The sequence below is a fragment of the Chiloscyllium plagiosum genome, unplaced genomic scaffold, assembly GCF_037043375.1.
Source record: "Chiloscyllium plagiosum isolate Xiang-an unplaced genomic scaffold, Cpla_swu_hap1 HiC_scaffold_13, whole genome shotgun sequence".
NCBI lineage: Eukaryota > Metazoa > Chordata > Chondrichthyes > Orectolobiformes > Hemiscylliidae > Chiloscyllium > Chiloscyllium plagiosum.
In genome coordinates, this window is record NW_028270151.1 from 45172493 (window position 1) to 45193713 (window position 21221).

General features: G+C 37.9%; 2 long non-coding RNA genes across 2 annotated transcripts in view; one reads left to right on the forward strand and one right to left on the reverse strand.

The window, feature by feature from the left end:
* Nucleotides 1-21221, reverse strand: part of LOC148148312 (uncharacterized) — a 62487-nt gene that overhangs the window by 23236 nt on the left and 18030 nt on the right. The window lies entirely within an intron of this gene.
* Nucleotides 10825-15160, forward strand: LOC148148313 (uncharacterized). The gene is made up of 3 exons (XR_015759027.1): nt 10825-11026; nt 13350-13458; nt 14920-15160. It is a non-coding gene; the product is annotated as an uncharacterized LOC148148313 (long non-coding RNA).

Sequence of the window (21221 nt, forward strand, 5' to 3'; positions counted from 1 at the left end):
AATATTATTTTGGCCATCTGTATTTGGAACTATCTCACAGGATTAGAACTTTCAAATGAGAAAATAATCACTTATCTATTCGATTATAAAACTGATTTATAATTAGAATTATCTGTGCTAATCAATGAAATAGAATTGCCTCAGGAGTATCACCTCAGAATGATACATGAACAGTCAGTTTTGATGCATGAAATACATTTTTGACTTCAATCTATCTCTCCTGAAATACTTTCCAGCTTAAATGTATTGAGTTAATAGAGCACTCCCATGAATTAAAAACATTGATCAAGACTTTTGATCCAGTCCCTCAGAGTTCCCGACACATCCTCATCCCATGTACTTCTCGTATAGGCAATGTCTACTGCTTTCCGAAGATACACAAAGCCAATATACCAGGACATCCCATCACATCAGACATTGGGACCCTGTGTGAGAACCTCTCAGGTTATGTTGAAGGCATCTTGAAACCCATTGTACAGGGGATCCCCAGCTTCTGTCACGGCACTGCAGATTTCTTACAGAAACTCAGCACCCACGGACCAGTCGAACCGAGAACATTCCTCATCACATTAGGAATTTCCGCACATTTCCGCACTCTACATCAGCATCCCCCACAATGATGGTATTGCGGCAACGGCCTCAGTACTCAATACCAACAACTGCCAATCTCCGAGCACCGTCCCACAACTCATCCGCTTTATCCTCAACCACAACATCTTCACCTTTGACAACCAGTTCTTCATCCAGACACATGGAACAGCCATGGGCACCAAGTTTGCACCCCAATATGCCAACATTTTCATGCATAGGTTTAAACAAGACTTATTTTCTGCACAGGACCTCCAACCGACACTATACACCAGTAATATTGATGACATTTTCTTCCTCTGGACCCATGGTGAGGATTAATGGAAACAGTTACACAGTGACATTAATGAGTTTCATCCTACCATCAAACTCACCATGGACTACTCTTTACTATCTGTCTCATTCTTGGACACAGGCATCTCCATGAAGGATGGACACCTCTGCACCTCACTCTACGCAAACCTCAGGATAACCTCACGATGCTAAACTTCTCTAGCTTCCACCTGAAACATATTAAAACAGCCATCCCATACAGACAAGCCCTGTGTATTCACAGGATCTGTTCAGATGAGGAGGAACATGACGGGCACCTGAAGATGCTCAAGGATGCCCTCATAAGAACAGGGTACGATGCTCAACTCATCGACTGCCAGTTCCTACATGCCATAGTGAGAAACCATAATGACCTCCTCAGGACACAGACACAAGTTGCAACTGATAGGGTAACCTTCGTTGTCCAGTACTTCCCGGGAGCTGAATAGCATCTCGCCAAGACCATTCCCACGCCTCCACTTCTCACATTTAAACAACCGCCAAATCTTAAACAGATCATTGTTCACAGCAAATTGTCCAGCCTTCAGGACAACATCGACAACAACACCGTACAATCCTGTCCTGGCACCCGCTGCAAGACATGTCAGAGTGTCTACACGTTCACAATCATTAAATGTGGGATGCCTCCCACCACATACGTGGCAGATACTCATGTGACTCTGCCAATGTCATCTGTCTCATACACTGCAGGCAAAGATGCCCCGAGGCATGGTACAATTTCGAGACCAAGCAGACAAGGGATAAATGCTCACCGCACAATAATCGAGGTAAAAACAATGACTGCAGATGTTGGAAACCAGATTCTGGATTAGTGCTGCCTGAACTGCTGTGCTCTTCCAGCACCACTAATCCAGAACCACACAATAATCACCAGACAGAAGTGTTCCCTCCCAGTTGGAGAACACTTCAGTGTTCCGGGGTGACCATCCTCCAAGGTGGACTTCGGGACAGGTTGTCACGCAAAGTAGCCGAGCAGAGGCTGATAGCCAAGCCAAGTTCGGTACCCTTGGGGGCGGCCTCAACTGACATCTTGGTTTCATGTCACACTACAGATGACCCCACTGCACCAACACACACACACACCCTTTATCATACACAAGTTCTCTCCCATATGCACACTCATACAACCCCCACACTCACACCCACGCATGCACCCTCTCACAAATTTATACCCCACCACACTCATACACATACTTTACCAAACTTACACACACATTCTCTCACATGCACTCACACCCACACACATACACACATTCACTCTGTCTCTCTTGCATGCGCACACCTATAAGTTTATGGGGTGAAGCTGTACTTGCAGAATTATATTTTGTTCTGCTCAAAAATGTATAACATACAGCCAATCCATGTAAGATTCTGTAAATCCCACTTTAGAAATAAAACCAGTTTGACTCAAGATGGGAGTACAGATAGACTTTAACCTCACAACTTTAATGCATTGTCTGAGCTGAGGTGACACATTTTGTTGGAAAACCTGAAGTTATCTTGAGAATATGACTTAAAAGGAGTCCTGGGATTTACATGTTAATGAAACAAAACTAGCAAACCCATTCTAAAGGATTAATCTAAGTTTGTTTAATATATTTTAGCCACATGACACTGTAGCCTTTTGCTAAATTCTGTGTCTTATGGTCCTGCCCCACAACTGATGAAGAAGCAGTGTTTCAAAAACTAGCACCTGCAAATAAACCTGTTGGATGACAACGTGGTGTTGTGTGATTTTTAACTTTGTCCACTCCAGTCCAACACTGGCTCTTCCAAATCATAAATATATTGAGGCCGACACCCATGCTCAATCTATAGCAATGAAGCCTCAGTAGCCAGGTTGGGAGTGGTTGGCATTGTTAAGGGATGAAACTGTGTTGCTGGAAAAGCGCAGCAGGTCAGGCAGCATCCAAGGAGCAGAAGAATCAACATTTCGGGGATGAGCCCTTCTTCAGGAATGCAGTCCTCACTTTCTCCTAGAAGATTTTAACCTGCTGCGAATCGTCTTGCATGGATGCCTTCCTTGAAGAAGCTCTCTTCCTTCCTGAAGAAGGGCTCATGCCTGAAACGTCGATTCTCCAGCTCCTTGGATGCTGCCTGACCTGCTGTGCTTTTCCAGCAACACATTTTCAGCTCTGATCTCCAGTATCTGCAGTCCTCACTTTCTCCTATTGTTAAGGGATGTCAAGGATAATTTTCAGATGGCCAAACAGGTATGCCCTCAGGAATTGTAGGAAAAGCCATCCACAAGGATTATTGGTTCATGAGTTTGGCCTTTATTTCCACAACTATTTCTATTTCAGGCACACAACCTGTAGGATGGCTATCATCAAGCTGGTGACCTCCAGCAAAGTACCAACATAGATGCAAAACTGCACTAAATTGAGGTCCTAAAGAGAGCAATTGTCTATCTGCCTCAGTGAAGCAGGCATACGATCCACTTGCCAGCTTTTATCCGGGAAATTTCCTGGCACTGACAATGTGTCAGCAAACAATTCCAACATAACTCCCCCAGTTTACATGACACCCTTCCCCGCACCCCACTCTTACTGCCTCCACAGTGTAGGGAAAATTCAACACTAGGTTGTTAGAATCAACAGTTATAAAGGAATTAGTTTTAAAGAAAGTTTCCTCCAATAGGATAGTTTACCTATTGTATTAATGCTTATGTTATCTCTCGTAACATGGGGTATTATTGTACTGAAGAACCCAACTAATGTTTATTATAATGAACTATTATGTACAAACATTACATTCCTTGGCTATGTAAGTATCAGGACTAACACCAATCTAATAAGTTAAAAATCACACAACCCCAGGTTATAGTTCAACAGGTTTATTTGGAAGCACGAGCCTTTGGAGCGCTGCTCCTTCATCAGGTGGTTCAGCAGTGCTCAGAAAGCTAGTGCTTCCAAATAAACCTGTAGGACTATAACCTGGTGTTGTGTGATTTTTAACTTTGTCCACCCCAGTCCAACACCGGCATCTCCAAATCATGATTATTGTTCAATGGCTAGAGCGGAGATCTTATTTAAACGAAAACACAAGGTAACTGTAGTGAAATAAAGCAGTAAAATGTTTGGCCAATTTTAATACTGTTACCTGCATAGGTTTTAATTAGCTGATGAAGTTTACAATGTTTCATGTTAGAAACTTTTAAAGGTATAAAGAGATAATTTTCAGAACTTGAAAAGTATTTTGTGACTTTAAGGGTTTATTGGATTAATCTGCTGATTGTTTTCAGTTAGCTAGTGGACTTATTTGATAGATTGCTAGCATTTTATCAGTGAGAAATGCTGTAATTTGAAAATCTCCAATGTTTTCATTTGAAGGACTGAATCAAAATTCAACTACAATGGACCTTTTCTCAGAGATAGCATCATCTATCCCGATTCTAACATTTAAATTTGACCTTGGAATCAATGGATCATTGTTTGACATTATAACATAGACAGATTATTGTGCACTGGTTTCATGCAGGCCACACAATGTGAAATGTTTTCAATCAGACAGTAGAAGTCAATGGAAAACAATGTGGCACCTTTCTCCTGTTTATTTCAAAAGCACCTTTGAAAGAAGACCTTATGATCATGTCCAACTTATTAACTTACGTGAAAAATCTTAAGGTGTACATCTATGATTCATTCTGTTTCAATCTGCTTGTTCAAAAAAAAAAAGAATTATCAATTAGAGAGCAATATTTTCATCAGAAAGATAGCAACACTGTACAGTAGTGATGATTCGTTAAACATTTTGAATTTTAAATCCTGCACATTATTTTCAAAACAAACTGTTAAAATTCTCTTTACTTGTTGGTAACATTTTTGCTGCATGTTATAAATGATGGACAGTCTGTCAAGATACATCTCATGGTCAGTATGTAAGTGTGTCTTTAAGAGAAATGCTCACAATATCATTGCAGTATCCTCGTATGTAGTCTGAGGGTATAAAGGCCTTATATTCCATTTTTTTAGATTACATACAATGTGGAAACAGGCCCTTCGGCCCAACAAGTCCACACCGCCCCACCGAAGCGCAACCCACCCATACCCCTACCCCTACATTTACCCCTTACCTAACACTACGGGCAATTTAGCATGGCCAATTCACCTGACCTGCACATCTTTGGACTGTGGGAGGAAACTGGAGCACCCGGAGGAAACCCACGCAGACACGGGGAGAACGTGCAAACTCCACACAGTCAGTTGCCTGAGGCGGGAATTGAACCCGAGTCTCTGGCGCCGTGAGGCAGCAGTGCTAACCACTGTGCCACCGTGCCGCCCACCACATTGCTTCAAGAATCACTTGATGCAATGTTCTCTAAAGAATGCTTCTCAGTTGTTACCTATTAGGTTGGTCGTAATTTGGAGGTGCTGGTTTTGGACTGGGGTGGACAAAGTTAAAAATCACACAACACCAGGTTATAGTCCAACAGGTTTATTTGGAAGCGCACTAGCTTTCGGAACGACGCTCCTTCATCAGGTGGTAGTGCTACCACCTGATGAAGGAGCGTCGCTCCGAAAGCTAGTGTGCTTCCAAATAAACCTGTTGGACTATAACCTGGTGTTATGTGATTTTTAACAATAATCATGTGTTTGATATTACAATTTCTTCCATGTAATCCTAAGGGTATTAATCTTTTCAGTTCATTCAGAAACATCAATAATAAAAGATGGAAGGGTTTCACAACACATCTCACTCTTTGCTGCCACTCATAATTTCCATTTTCAAGCTCAGGGGATTGAAGTAGCAGCATTGAAGAAAGATAAAAACTGTAATGAGATTAATTTTTTAGTTAGATAGTGAAAGTTGCCAAAAGGAGATTTCTCATGAATTTGTACATTGTTGTCATTTTGTTATTAATATTCAAGCTGACAAATGTAAAGAAAGCATTTTTGCTGCTGAATAATAAAACAACACACATTTTGAAAGCTTCAAATATCTTTCAATAGTTAATGTTCATTCAGTTGTTTATGTTCATTCAGTAGGCACAAGAGGAGCGTATTACTCCAGGGGATTCCAGTGACAATTCTTCAATTTATCACAGCCAGTTCAGTGCACAGCACCATTGTCAAATAACTTCAGAATGGTAGGAGGCAAAAATGGTCATTATTTGCTTGTAATGCCTGATAGCTAAGCTTTGGAGTGAAATTAGTGAAGAGATAATTTTTCTGATATTGTGGGGAAAACTAGAAAATTTAATTTGCTAATAAGCAAATGCAAGCCATTATTTGCCTCATATCATAATATGGCCATTTAATTATTTGTATGTTAATGAAAGATAATGTACAGGTTAATGGGATAAGGTTTACAAAGCATTAATTTATGAAACATCAATCTAATCATTGTTTTTTTAAAATTTCCTGATAAACAAAATAGAATGTAATTATTATAACTGCGTTACGTGACACTGTTAAACAACTAATTAGTAAAGTGTCAGTTTTTAAAATAAAAACACGTACTCTTGTCATGCTTGCCACATGATGGTTATGTTTGCTGTTTAAATAGATCTACAAATCAATAAAGGGAAATGGGGTAAGACAATAGTCCAGGTCCTGTCTTAATTGAGAAACCAGTTCCACCTGGAATTCACTTGTTTCATTAATGTTACAATGAAAGTAATCCAATGATTCCTATTTTAAAATTTTCTTACAAATATAATATAAAGAATTTTGAAAATTCAGTTCAGAAGATTTCCAGCCTTTCTATTGAAAATTTTAATTCAGCAAAATGTGATGAAAACATCACTTATTAGGACATAATTGGAATCAGTGTATTTCACAGATGCAGTCACAGAGGTACTGCAGTGAGCACTGTCTGCTGTGCTGTTGCTATTGCAACAATGGACTTCCAAAGTGAACCAGCTGCTACATGGGTCAAAGTCTCTTATCCCTAGCTTATAAAGAGTATGCAGTTTTCCTTTATGTGTTTATTCATAATAGTGCATTAGGTCAATGCCAGTAGGAAAACAAATATTTAAATTCCTATAATTTCTAAACTACAGAACCCTATAAAATAAGGCTTTAAAACAACATAATTATTTTAAAATAAAGTCTTATTGCAATATTCCGTAACTGAACATGATATTTAGCATATTTGGATCACAATTGATTGACAACCTGAATAATTTTGGCTTTATCTTTTATTAACAAACATTTGAATCTTCTGCTCTACATTGGTTAGAGACTGTCACCCCATGAAATCTGTAATGAGTCTTTTTGGAAGTCCCAATCTAATGGCTATACAGGAATTACCCAGAAACATTGAACTTCTGATTGACAATTACTCTGCATCCGGAATATCCCAGAAAGTCTTCAACTCTGAGTTAGAGCTTGGCCCTTCTGAAGTTTCTGACTTATTCAATAGTTATGCAGGAAACATAAGACAGTTTAAAACCAGTTCTGAGAATATATATATACAACTGTATTACTGGCGCAGACACCCCCCCTGGACTCTTGACACTCCTATGAACCCCTGACCTTTCTCAATGTCTCAATTCACCTCAATCTGTCCTGACCAAACCTCACCAGCGGCACCACCCAAGCAAGTTGACATCCCAACTTCTGACCAATTTATACAGGTATACAACTGCATTTTCATCCATTGACTCATATTAATATAATGAGATGTTCTGGAGCATATACCTTACTTATTAGAATACAGTAGTTAGTGGTTGAAAGAGAATAAGTAATTTAGTTCCTCCTGGGCTGCATGGAAAAATGTCCAACTTTCTGAGATGGCGGCTCCAGTGAGCAACCAGCATCAGTGGTCTACCCTGAAAAGATGCTGGCATCTAAGAGCGCTTTTTTTTTCCTGTGACAAACAGCCATCAAAACTATACTACTGCTAATCAGAAAGGTTGGCCTAACATGATGCTCTGAAGTGGTTTTGAAAAAGTATATCTGAGACTCAGTTTTTACACTTGTTTCCAATGTTCATAAGATGCACTTAATTGCAAACAATCGTTATTCTGTAAGTTTTTGAGAGTTCACAGGATTGCAGATTATTGGGGTAGTTCATTTGATTTATCACTAACAAGCCAATGACTCCTGGTTATGAATAATATTTTAGCACAATGATATTGATATACACAAAAATTCCTGCTGAAACTTACTAACGTCAACCATGGTTTAAAATTACTAGTTAAAAATATAAGATTTCAATTGAAAATATTCTTTGGATACTAATTATAAGAGTGTTGGAAAGGTGTCAATGCAAATCACGTTTTTAAGTTGGCTGTTTGACAATCAGGAGTTGGAAATGCAGTTGAGTGGGGAAGAATAGCTAATTGTGACGTGCCTAAGGCAGTGTCTCAGTATGAAGGAGTACAAGTTGTAGGAATAAAAAGGAGAAGGACTTTGAATTGCCAAGTGACATGCGGCTAAGAACTACACCAATAAATGCATTATACTTAAAAATCCTTTAAGATCTAAAACTGACAAGTAACTGCCAAAAGATGTCTCCCAACCCTATATCCATTTTTTTCTGACTGCAGCTAAAGATCTCTTTAATTATCACTATAAATGGTAATCTTTTAACAAGTAGTACCAATGACTGGTGCCCAGAAATAAGAACTGATGGTGATCAGACAGCTAGAACAAAGATGATGTTGATGCCCTTTCACCCTCATTTTCATAAATGGATGGCCTCACATCTATTTCAAATCATAACTCTAACTATCCAAATGGAGGTCTATCTGAAAAGTGAGATGGAATGCAAAGTTATTATGGCCAGGATTTGAATACTTACGAAGATGAGGGCAGAAAATCAAACTTTTATTAACTGTTTACTCTATCAAAGTGATATAATCCAGTAGGACTTCATTAAAACTTTCTTCCCTCAGCTCTCAATTCCATGTGATATGACATCAGTGATGATGCACTCTGGCTATTAGTGTAACATCTAATTGCTGTTTGTAGTACAGAATAATTAATAGTACCAAACATGGCAGTCATAACACACAAATTTGTATTCTTTCATTATTGATCCATAAAGTTTACAAAATATATCTCTTTCCCATATATGCAATTAATTTTAAGTCAGGTAACAAGGCTGTTTGACCTTTTATTTTTTATTTTCTTTCAAATTTGCTTTCAGTGTAATTCAAGAAAAGGTGTAGTCATTTTATATGTTAAAGTTCAGACTCTGAATGCAACTAGAGCAGATTTATAGAATACACCATCTAACTTGAAATTCTATTATGGTTTCTTTTCCCCTTACAACATGCTTCGGTTTGACAACCTTGAGTGGTGTTTTGTGGATTTCATTTGTAATTAGAAAGTGAATTAACTTCCATTAAATAATGTTTGGAGAAAGATTGCTGAATCTTCAACATGCAGACCATAGATTTATAACTAAATGTTTAGGGTCTTTTGTTTATGACTAACTATTTATTATATTTCAATAATCTGATAAGGTACCATTATGTATAAAAATTCCCCAACTGTTTCCTTTCTTGAATGATTATAAATCAGGAAGTAAAGGATTTTTATGCAGTTTCTGTGTTTTTGTCCAGCAGTATTTCAGTAACAGGAATGTAAACCCTCTGGTAAAATTTAAAAACAAAACATATTCTGAAATGCTGTTATAATTACCTTTTAACAAAACATAATGGAGTAGCTTCAACAAAAGTAAGGTGACAATGTCTAGAAACAGTTTTATTCTATTAGTGTGTGACAATGATGTGACTGAACTTATCCCTCACAGTCTGCTTCTTGGCAGTTAATCATGCCTTCTTGGGTTGGGCATTAGATTCTTTTAATAAGATTATGTTGGATTCTTTCAGCACAGTGATTGCCATTTTTTAGAACATGCTGGATAGATCAACAGTCGTGCACACTCTGCTCACCAGCTGCTCAGCTGAAGATAGCCCTAGCCATGGCATTTGCAATTTATCTTTGTGGAATTGCCAGGAGAATCTCAGCCTCTTATTTTTTCATGTCGATGAAGTCAGATCCAGAAGGGTAGACCTTTAGGCTGCAGCCCCTCAGCTTGATGCTCATGAGGCTCAGGCCTTCTTCATGGACAAGCAAACTTTTTGACAGTCACATTCCACCAGCTGACTGCCCAATTTCCCAGGGTTTGCAAAATCAACCTGGAGTGCAGTAAAATTTATTTGTAACTGGCATGAATAGCTTTGAAACGTACTTTGGCAGTAGCTACGTTGAAAAGCCAACAGCACCTTCACAGCAGCAGGAGGTGCTCTAGGCTAAGTTTGAAAGTCAGGGCTTTGTGATTCGTTTATCTGCTTAGTTAGGTTTGGTTAAACACAACTGAGGAATTGCTGCACCCTTTTATCAAACATTTATTCATGGACTGAAGTACACTTTTAGATATCACAATGCCCAATTTGATTTACATTTGCTATCATTTTTCTTTGCCTAATGACTTGTTCACTTCTGTTTCACATTGCAAGGTCTTTCGTTCCCAATACATACTGAAAGCTGCGATTTCTTCTGACTATTTGAATTCAGAATTACGTTAGGAATCTGGTACTATTCACTACAGAACCACGTATATCTACTTTAAAAGTTCAACAGGTTTTGAAAAAGTACTTATTTGTAATCTGTATCTGCAGAAGATAGTGGTGAGGTTAAAAATGAAAGTAGAAATCGACATGAAAGCTATGAATACTAAAGAGCTTATCTAAATCCCACTAAAAAGCAGCTGCTTTGTTTGAATTAATGTTCTTTTATACTTTAGGCAAACTGAACTCCAGCTGAATCATCAGTGGTTAAAATAGTCCTGACTACTGAAAGTGGAGTAAAAGTATTTATAGCAAAAGAAATCCTACTTAGCTTCACTAACTGACAGCAAGGTTACAGTAAACAGGCACTGAGTGACTTTGGAAAGGATTGTGTAACCCCACAACTAGTCTTTATCAACAGCCAGAGGTACTTTGTCTCTGCCAGGTGAAATGTTACAAGAATTTTGGAAAATTATACAGTTTGCAGAGAGCGTTCAAAGCAAATTACAAACCAGGATCTTAGTTTTGTCATTCGTAGTTATTTATAGCATGGATGAAACATTTTAGATTTTCGAAAGAACAATCTTGGCCCCACTATTGCTGAACAATGTTAAGAGAAGCTGACATTTGTAAAAAGCTGTAAGTAAGGGTTATAATTATGTAGTAATTAAATAGTGGGGCTTCTACTTTTATCGTTTTAGTATAAATCTATTGTATTCTGAACTCAGGGCCAAAATATGACCCTTCTCTCGTCATTATGCTAAAATATAAAATAAGCAGTAAATGCCTGCCACATTTTAGCACATATGATTTTACATTAGTACCTCCTCTATTATGTCCAAACCTTCGCATTCATATAATCATATGAATTAGGTATAGAAGTGGGCTACTGAACCCCCCTCCCCCGCAAACCATTCAGTAAGATCACACCTGATCTGATTACAGGAAATGCTGTTTTAAGTGGCACCTTATGAACCTGATAAAGCAGTAAAAAATATTTACCTGAAATACCAGGAGTTTACTGTATTACCGCAAACTCTGCCATGTCCAAATAGACACCTGAGGATTTGAGTGAGAATGTTCTCCGCTGGTAGGTTTTGTTTAAGGTCAGGTTGCATTATAATTTAAGTGATTTATCCTGTAAACATAGCATAACGTTGGTGTGTATACCCCTTACTTGATATTTCTATTACTTAATGTGTCTTTTAACATTGGTTACATGGATATCTTGATCAACCGGAATACTTGATCAACTGGCACACTCCTGGTCCTATCAGTGCCCATTAATAAACAGTTTGCTGTACTTTACATTCCACCTCTAACTCCTTTATAGTTTAGCTAACACAAACCTAACTTGTCTGAACTATCCTCATAAGACCACCCACCCACCCATTATGGGTATTGGTTTGATAAACTTTCCTTGATCTGTTTTCAACATATTTATGTCCGCCTTAATCAAGGGGACCAATTCTGGACACAGCACTCCAATTATGATGTCACAAATGCCCCACACACTGAAACATAACTCCCCTACTCTTGAGATTAACGCCCTCTGCAAAACATGAGAACATTATGTTAGGTTTCCTAATCACTTGCTGTACCTGCGTACTACCCTTTATGACTCAAGCACCAGGGCACCCAGAACACTCTGCATTTCAGAGTTTTGCCATTTATCATCATAAATATTTTAATTTGTTTAATTTTTCCTGCCAAAATGGACGATTTCACACATTTGCACATTATACTCCATTTGCCTGATGCATACCTACTTTCTAAATCTACCTATATCCCTTTGTAGATTTGTTATGTTGTTTTAATAACTCACTTTCCTACCTACCTTTGTGTTATCAGCAAACTTAGCAACTGTACCATCAGTCATGTCATCAAAGTCAGTCAGATAAAATGTAAACAGTTGAGTCCTTGGTACTAACCCTTTGGTACACTGTTGATTACATCTAACTAAACAGAAAATGACCTATTTATATAGTTATTCAGTGTTTCCTGTTTGTTAGCCAATCTTCTATACATGCCAATATGTTATTCCCTACACCACAAGGTTTTATTTTCCAATATAACCTTTGATATTGTACCTTATCCAATGTCTTCTGAAAACATAAGTATAATGTCATCGCTGGTTCCCCTTTCTCTACTGCAGATTACTCCTCAAAGAAGTCCAATAAATTGTTTAAACATTATCATCTTTCCATAAAACCATACTGACTCTGCCTGATTATCTTGAACTTACCTAAGTGCCTTGCAAAAATGACTTTAATAACAAGTTCTGACAAGTGTGTATGTGGGGCTTTAATGATTAAAATGTCAACATTTCTAGAGTCAGGACTTCACCATTAACCTGATATGAGACAGGGAATTCTTGGACCAAAATTGGATTTTTTTATGTTTTAAAAGATCGATGTGCAGACAGAGTAAATATTAAAGAGTGGATAAGCATGCTTTCCATTGGGAATGATCAGGGTTTTCTTTTGAGTGGGGGAAAATACCCATAGCTTGCAAATCTCTTGTTGGTCACTTCAGAAAAATCCTGGTACAAGTTAGATATGTGAAACTTTTTGTTTTCTCCTGAAGAAAGATGATAGCTTTGAATTAATAGAAAATAAGTTCAGGATTTTAGTTTGAACCCCACTCTAGAAGTAAATGCTTAGAACCCTAAACTGATTATTCAAAATTGAGAAGACTATGTTTAGTTATGGAATCATTCAAGGTAGAGGCTAATAAACTCTCAAGACAGAAAATTGAGAGAAACAGTTAAGTTAAATCTACAGATTTGATAGATATTGACAGTGATAGATGGGATTGAATTTTTACCATGTGTTTCAAAATCTTTCAAGTCATGTCATGTAAATCACTTGATTTATTCTACTTTATCGCCTTTGTTTTTGTATAATACACTTCTGTTTTATTGTTAAAACCAAATCTGCAATGTTGTCTACTTCTATTTCAGTGAAAGACCAAGTTAAATTTTTGAAAACTCTATCAAGCCAGGTTTTGATCTGGTATCTGACTTGTCCAGTAAGACTACCAGCTGGAATCATAGTATTAATTAAATATCTGTAAGAATTCTTATAATCTGTTCATTTACTTCTAGCTATTGTTTCCGAATACTCTAATTTTCCATTGTTATATTTAGTCAATATTTACTGTGTTTCTATTATATTCTGGCCAGTTTTCTGACCTGCTAACAATCATATATATTCATATTAAATTTTGATATTATCTACAAATTTTTAGTTAACAATGAATGGTGGTCCATCTCTTGATGTTTTCTTTACATCAGATCATATAAATCCTGTGTATTCTGAAATATCCAATAAATGTCTGTCAACTTATCTCAACTGACATAGCCCTTAATCTAATTTGCCAGTTTATTTTTAGTTGCTTTTCTTTTAAGTGTTGATAAATGCCATTTTAAAGATTAAAATACTAGAATTAGACCCATTCACCTCACCCTCAAAATGAATGTAAATTTCAAATAATATTATGTTCACTGATACCTAGAGGGTAATTATTGTTGTACCAGTTCTGACAAGCTGACATTATTTCTGATTTTATATTCTATTCCACTGCATGGCTACTTTCATGTAGCCTGCATAACACTCCTACAAATGATTTCTCATCTTTCCCTAAATTTGTCTATTTCCTGGCTTCACGAAGTTAGACCATCTTGCTCTTGATGACAATATTAATTATCCACCTTTTCCTGCCCTTCCTAAATGCCACGGATGCTTCAATATTCAGCTCCCAATTAATGCCATCCTGGAGCTATATCTCTGCAATGGCTATATTATTTCTATTTGCACTGTATATTTTGTCCTTTCATTATTTTTGCATCACTAATCTTACCCATTGATTACTCACAGATATATATTCTCCATCCCTTCCTGCCCAGTTATGTTTATTATTTCTTATATCACTTTTTGTCTTGTCCAGATGCTAGTCTTTGGTTTAGTGATACTTCCCAAATTTAGTTGACTGTAGCCCTGGGATGAAGTGACCAGTTTAGGAGTGCAAAGTGTGGACTCGTTACCCTCATTCTTATCATTGTTCAGTGAAATTAAGGCATGTCAGGAATGTGGGTGATCCCTCTTGCAATATTTAAATAGTTGATAAATCCACCACATGTCTCTACCATTTTTGGAGCATATACAGTCAGTTCTGCTATAACGCAGTAATTATGTGCTTGTGCAACCTCATGTTATAAGAAAGTCATGTAAAGCAGCATCATTTAAGCTAATGGGGTCAGAATCACTTTATAACTAATACTCACTTTAAAAGTTCAGGCTTTAGAGACAATGTCCCCAGTTCGTCAATCATGTTGTAATGAATTCACATGAACGAAACACGTGCTATAGCAGAACAACCTGTATATAAATTTTGTTCTGGTTTTCCAGTAAATTTTCCTGTAAAGGCCCATCAATGTGTAGTTATTGTTATGATGTGCCCAAGAAAATATGTTGTGAGTGACTTATGATGCTGCATGCAACTTACCCTATCTTGTATTTCTTTTTCTATAGCACTATGGACCTTTGCCAAAATGTTCAACATTCAATTGTTATAGCTCTTCCCCCAATGAACTCAATGGTGAGACCAAGACTGTTGAATTCACACCATCATAATCACACATCTACTTTGACCATCAGAGAGAACCACTGGAGAACTCTGATTCAATGAGGCATTCAGATGTTCAGCAGATTGCCTGAGGATACCATTTTTTTACTGATGATCACTGAAATCTTAAACCTCAATTAAAGAACAAAATAGATTTTTGACAGCCTGGCAACTACTGATTTTCCCTTGACTAATATTACTTTTTACTAATATTAATTGAATATATGCACCAAGAGTGTTTTGCAATTAGTAATGAGATACAGCCAGGGTTTGCACTCATTCTGGAAAACTACATAAGAACAGAAGAATAGGGAGCAGGAGTAGGTCAAATCTTTTAAGTAAGAACAAATTGCAGATCAACTCTAATTTTTTGCCTGTTTCTCTATATCCTTGACTCCCTTAAAGCTGATCTCTTAGGTGGGGCAGAGAATTCCAAAGATTTATAACCATCTGAGTGAAGGAATTCCTCCTTATCTCCATTTTAAATGGTTGACCCCTTATTTTGGAAACTACGCAGCCTAGTTCTAGATTCTCCCTCAATGGGAAGCATTTTGTTATCTTCTCCCCTATCATGCTCCCTCAGAATCTTGCATGTTTAAATAAGATAACCTTTTCCCGTTTCAAAACTCCAATGGTATAGGTCCAACTTGCTTTATCTCTCCTCAAATGGCAATCCCAGGAACCAATCTTTTCTGAACATATTCTGAATTGCCTCCAAAGGAGATATGTCCTGGAGTAAGGAGACCAAAGCTACACAGAATGCTTTAGCCCTGTGAAGCTACAACAAAACATTCCTATTCTCCATCCCTTTGTGTTTCTGCACAATTTTGGGTTTCATGTTGAAACCCATATCCTCCTGGACCATAAATAGCGTATTGGGTCTGGTTTTCCAACGGTCAGGAAGTTGTTTCTGCAGTGCAGACAGGTCTTTGTACATCAGAACCCTGAACAATCCCAGACATGGCAGTCTTGAGGGAATTACCAGGGAAATTGAAGATTTAGATGGATAACTCTCCACTGCCTGGAACTTTATGAAAGTGTCCATTTATTCAGAGAATTTTGACAGTAGCACAACAATTCATTTAGTCATTACCTAGGAAAAATTAGACTATTAACGGTCACAGCTAACTCCAGCATGAGACTGACTCCTCAAAAGACCATTCCTCTCTTCCAATTACACCTTCTTGCACCCCTAGACCCTGACACTAACCATTTTCAATCAGACCTGACACCATCACCCACACTCCACTTGGAACCCAACATCTCCCTCATAACTCAAACCCCTCCTGCCCTGATTTTAAAAAAAATCTCTAACGCCCTGCAACCCAACATCCACATCACAAATTCTGCTGAACCCAACAGCCTCCTCTGCCCTGGACACAACATGTCCTTTGAACCCATGGAAATCAACAAACCCTCTTTGCCAGGTACCAATTACACACTCCCCCATGACATATGGCAGGATCCATTGTCACCCACTCCTCTTAGGCCAAAGCAGGTCCAACAACATCTCCCTGCACAACTACCCTGAAAGCCCCCCTTCCACCTCTGGGTCTAACATCTCCATCTGCCTCAGGTACCTGACACTCTTGTCTTCCACACATCCAAACCTGTCAAAGCCCCCCAACTAATGAGATCTGACATCCTACTTCTCTTAGGACCCAACAATCCCATCTTCACTCTGCATCTGACACCTATTCTTTTCTTGCCAGTCATAACCTGTCTTTTGCTTCCACCAGACCACATATCCCCCACTCTCCTCAAACTCCCTTAAACTCTCAATCACTTATTTGGTGCCTTTTCCACATTGTGCCATGCCACCCCACCCACCTGGCACAGTGACATGCAATCCACTTGCTACCTTTCTGACTTTACACCCTAATCTCACAATTACCTTACATACATACCCTGTCACAGGAGCTGTCAAAGTAGCTGTCTATCGTACTGGCTTAAGCAATATGACATTTTGTATAACTTGTAAGTAGGTTCACCTTTAGTTAGCATGGTTATAACATTTCATTATAAATAGATAACATACATAATTTTCCACCGTTCCTAAGCTGAGTTGAGAAAACATCTCTTTATATATTACGCTGCCTCTCATAAATTCCATACTACAAGGACGTCTACTTTATTCAGTAGGATATGGAAGAATTTCATTTTTTTGCATAGCAATAACAAAAAGAACATTCAGCAATACTTATTAGTATTGCAGACATGGAAACTAAATCATCAAGCTGAAACTTTTTTTAAAACCTCCTGTCAATGTGCTTGAATGTTTAACTTACACAAGGTATATGCCATGAAAAGATAAATTAAATTAATGACCTAAGTAGGTGAATAGCTAATTTTTCATCACTTCCAATAGCTACCTTGAAAAGCCTCATTAGTATGAATAAAGATCAAAATAAGCAGCTGGGAAATAAGATTTGTGCCAGGTATGAGTTTAACACTAGACCAGAATTCACGTTCATTTACATCTTCCACTGAAATGTCTCTTTATCATTTTATGATTAAGTTAAATTGGAATTTCAATGATCATTTGCATGAATCCTCTGTTTGCATGCTTTTGGAAATGTGTTGACCTAAACCACATTTTCTGTCAATCGATGGAGTTTCAACCTATGGCTTCCTTACCACTCCTGTGATGTCTCCTAAACAGGTACATTGTTTTCTAAACATTATTTTGCTTACTTAAGCAACATGACATTTTATATGACATACAACTGGGATCACTTTTGGTTTGTAATAGTAAGCAGATTTGCAACATAAAGAACATAAGAACTAGGAGCAAGAGTCAATAATTCAGCTCTTCCATCCTGTTCTGCCATTTGATCTCATCTTGCCCGCAATTCCATTTTCCTACCTGCTCACCACAGCCCTTCAACACGTTACTAATTAACAATCTTTCCATCTCCTTGTTTAATTTATTGCCGTCTAGCATAGTAAATTCCACATATCTGTGACCCTTTGAAAGAAGTAATTTCTCCTTAGATCTGTTTTAAATATCCTAATTCTCATCTTACAAATATAAACTCTCATTTTTGGTTGTTCCACATGAGGAAGCATTCTTCCTACGTTCAATTTGTCAATCCCTTTTAGCATCTCATATGCCTCAATTAGATCTCCTTTTAGTCTTCTAAACTCCAGAGGGTAAAGGCCTAAATTGAAGAATCTCTCTTCATAAGATAAACTTCTCATCCCTGGAATCAATCAAATGAACCTCCTCTGAACTGCCTCCAATAAAACTACATCCCTCTTCAAGTAAGGAGACCATAATTGTATGCAGTACTCCAGGCAGGCTCTTACCAATGCCTTGTAATGTCGCAGCAATACTTCCTCACTTTTACAGTCTATTACTTTAGCTCTAAATGCCAAGATTCCATTTGCTTTCCTTAATAACAGTTGTTCCCGCATACTTGCTTTCTGTGACTTAAACATGAGGACACCCAAATCCCTCTGCAGTGAAGCACTCTGAAATTTCGCACCATTTAGATAATCAGTTGTTTTTCTATTCCTCTGACTAAAATAGATAACCTCACACTTATCCACATTAAGCTTCATTGTTATGAGCAAATAACACCAGTATTCTCCACTGTTCCTATGCTGAGTTGAGAAAACATCTCTGCAAATATATTGTCAGTGGCATAGAAGTGCAATTACAGTTTCAATAAATGAAAAGGGATGGATGTCAGACTAAGAGATGAATGCCTTGAAAATTCAAAAATTAACCTCACTGTTTCAATGTTCTCAAATGATGATTTTAGGGTGACTAAAATGCCAACAAACTTTAAGTAAATAAAATCAGAAAGGAAAAAAAAACACTGCAGGTATTTTTCCACATAAATTCACACATTTCTCCCCACCAATTTTTGCAGCCAAATAGAAAAGTTTCTTCATGCAACAAAGTAGATAGTTAACTACTGATTTCATTTTACATAAGAACTTAAAAACATAAGAACTAGGAGCAGGAGTAGGCCATCTGCGCCTCCACTCAATAAGATCATGGCTAATCTTTTTATGGACTCAGCTCCATTTACCCGCATTTTCACTATATCCCTTAATGACTTTATTTTAAAAAAAAACGTATCCACTTTAGTTTTAAAAACGATTACTGAAGTTGTGTCAACTACTTCCCTGAGCAAGGAATTTCATAGATTAACAACACACTGGGTGAGGAAGTTCCTTCTCAGCTCTGTTCTAAACCTGCTTCCTCTAATCTTGCCCTAGTTTCATCTGCCAGTGGAAACATCCTATCTATTTCTATTTTGTCAATTTCCTTCATAATTTTATATGTTTCTATAAGATCCCACCTCATTCTTCTGAATTCCAATGAATATAATCCCAATCTACTCAGTCTCTCCTCATTAGCGAACCCTCTCAACTTCGGAATCAACCCAGTGAAGCTCCTCTGCACCCCCTCCAGTGCCAGTACACCCTTTCTTAAGTAAGGAGATCAAATCTGCACACAGTACTTCAGGCCTCACCAGCAACTTGTACAACTGTAACATTACCACTCTGCTTTTAAACTTAATTCCTTTAGCAATGAAGGACAAAGTTCCATTTAACTTCCTAATTACTTGTCCTACCTGCACACTAACCTTCTGTGATTCATGCACAAGGGCATTCAGTTCCCTCTGCTAATCAGCATGCTGCAACTTTTTACCATTCAAGTTATAATCTATTTTGCTGATACTCCTACCAAAATGTATGACATTGCATTTATTTACATTGTATTCCATCTGCCAGACCTTAGTCCACTCACTCAATGTATCTATATTCCTCTGCAAAATTTCACAGTCCTCTGGACATTTTGCTCTGCCATTCATTTTAGTGTCATCAGCAAATTTTGACACCGTACACATGGTCCCCAACTCCAAATGATCTATATAAATTTTAAATAATTGTGTCCCAACACCAATCCCTGAGGCACACCACCAGTCACTGATTGCCAGCTAGAATAGCACTCAGTTATCCCCAGTCTTTGATTCTTGTCAGTCAACCAATTCTCTATCCATGTTAATACTCTACCCCTAACACCGTGCATCCTTATCTTATGCAGCAGCCTCATGTGCGGCATCTTGTCAAAGGCCTTTTAGAAATCTAGGGAAGTCATATCCACTGAGTCCCCATTGTCCCCCTTGCTTGAAATTTCTTGCGAGAATTCCAAAAGATTTGAGAAGCATGACCTGCCCTTCATGAACCCATGCTGTGTCTGCACACTGGGACAGTTTCTTTTGAGATGCCTTGTTATTTCTTCGTTGATAACAGACTCAAGCATCTTCCCCACCGCAGAGGTTAAGGTTACTGATCTATAGTTCCCCATCTTTTGTCTACTTCGCTTTTTAAACAATGGCATCATATTTGCTATTTTCCAATCTACTAGGACTGTTCCAGAGTCCAGCGAATTTTGGAAAATTACTGCCAGTCCACCTGCTATTTTTGCCGCCATCTCTTTTAGTACCCTGGGTTGCATTCCATCAGGGCCAGGAGACTTACCTATTCTTAGCTCCATTAGCTTACCCAACACCAGCTCTTCCATAATAATAATTGTTTCCAGGTCCTCACCTACCTGCGTCTCTTTGTCACTTACTGGCATGTTATTAGTGTCCTCCACTGTGAAGACTGATGTAAAGTAACTGTTCAATGCCTCAGCTATTTTATCATATCCCATAACTAACAGCCCCTTCTCATCCTCTAAAGGACCAACATTTACTTTAGCCACTCTTCTTCATTTTATATATTTATAGAAACTTTTACTATCTGTCTTTATATTTTGTGCTATTTTTTTCTCATACTCTATCTTACTTTTCATTATAGCTCTTTTTGTGGCTTTCTGGTGACTTTAAAGTTTTCTGAATATTCTAGATTCCTGTTGTTTTTGACCAGTTTGTATGCCTTCTCCTTCACTTTGATAACCTCCCTTATTTCCTTAGACACCTATGGCAGGTTACCCCCTCCTCTTACAGTCCTTCCTTCTCACCAGAATATACTTTTTCTGAGCACTTTGAAAAATTTCATGAAGGTCCTCCACTGCTCATCAACTGTCACACCATAAAGTATCTGTTTCCTGTCTACTTTAGCCAGGTCCTCCCTCATTCTATCATAGTTCTCCTTATTCAAGCACAGGACCCTGGTATTGGATTTTACCTTCACACTATTCAGCTCTATTTTAAATTCAACTATACTGTGATCACTCCTTCCAAGA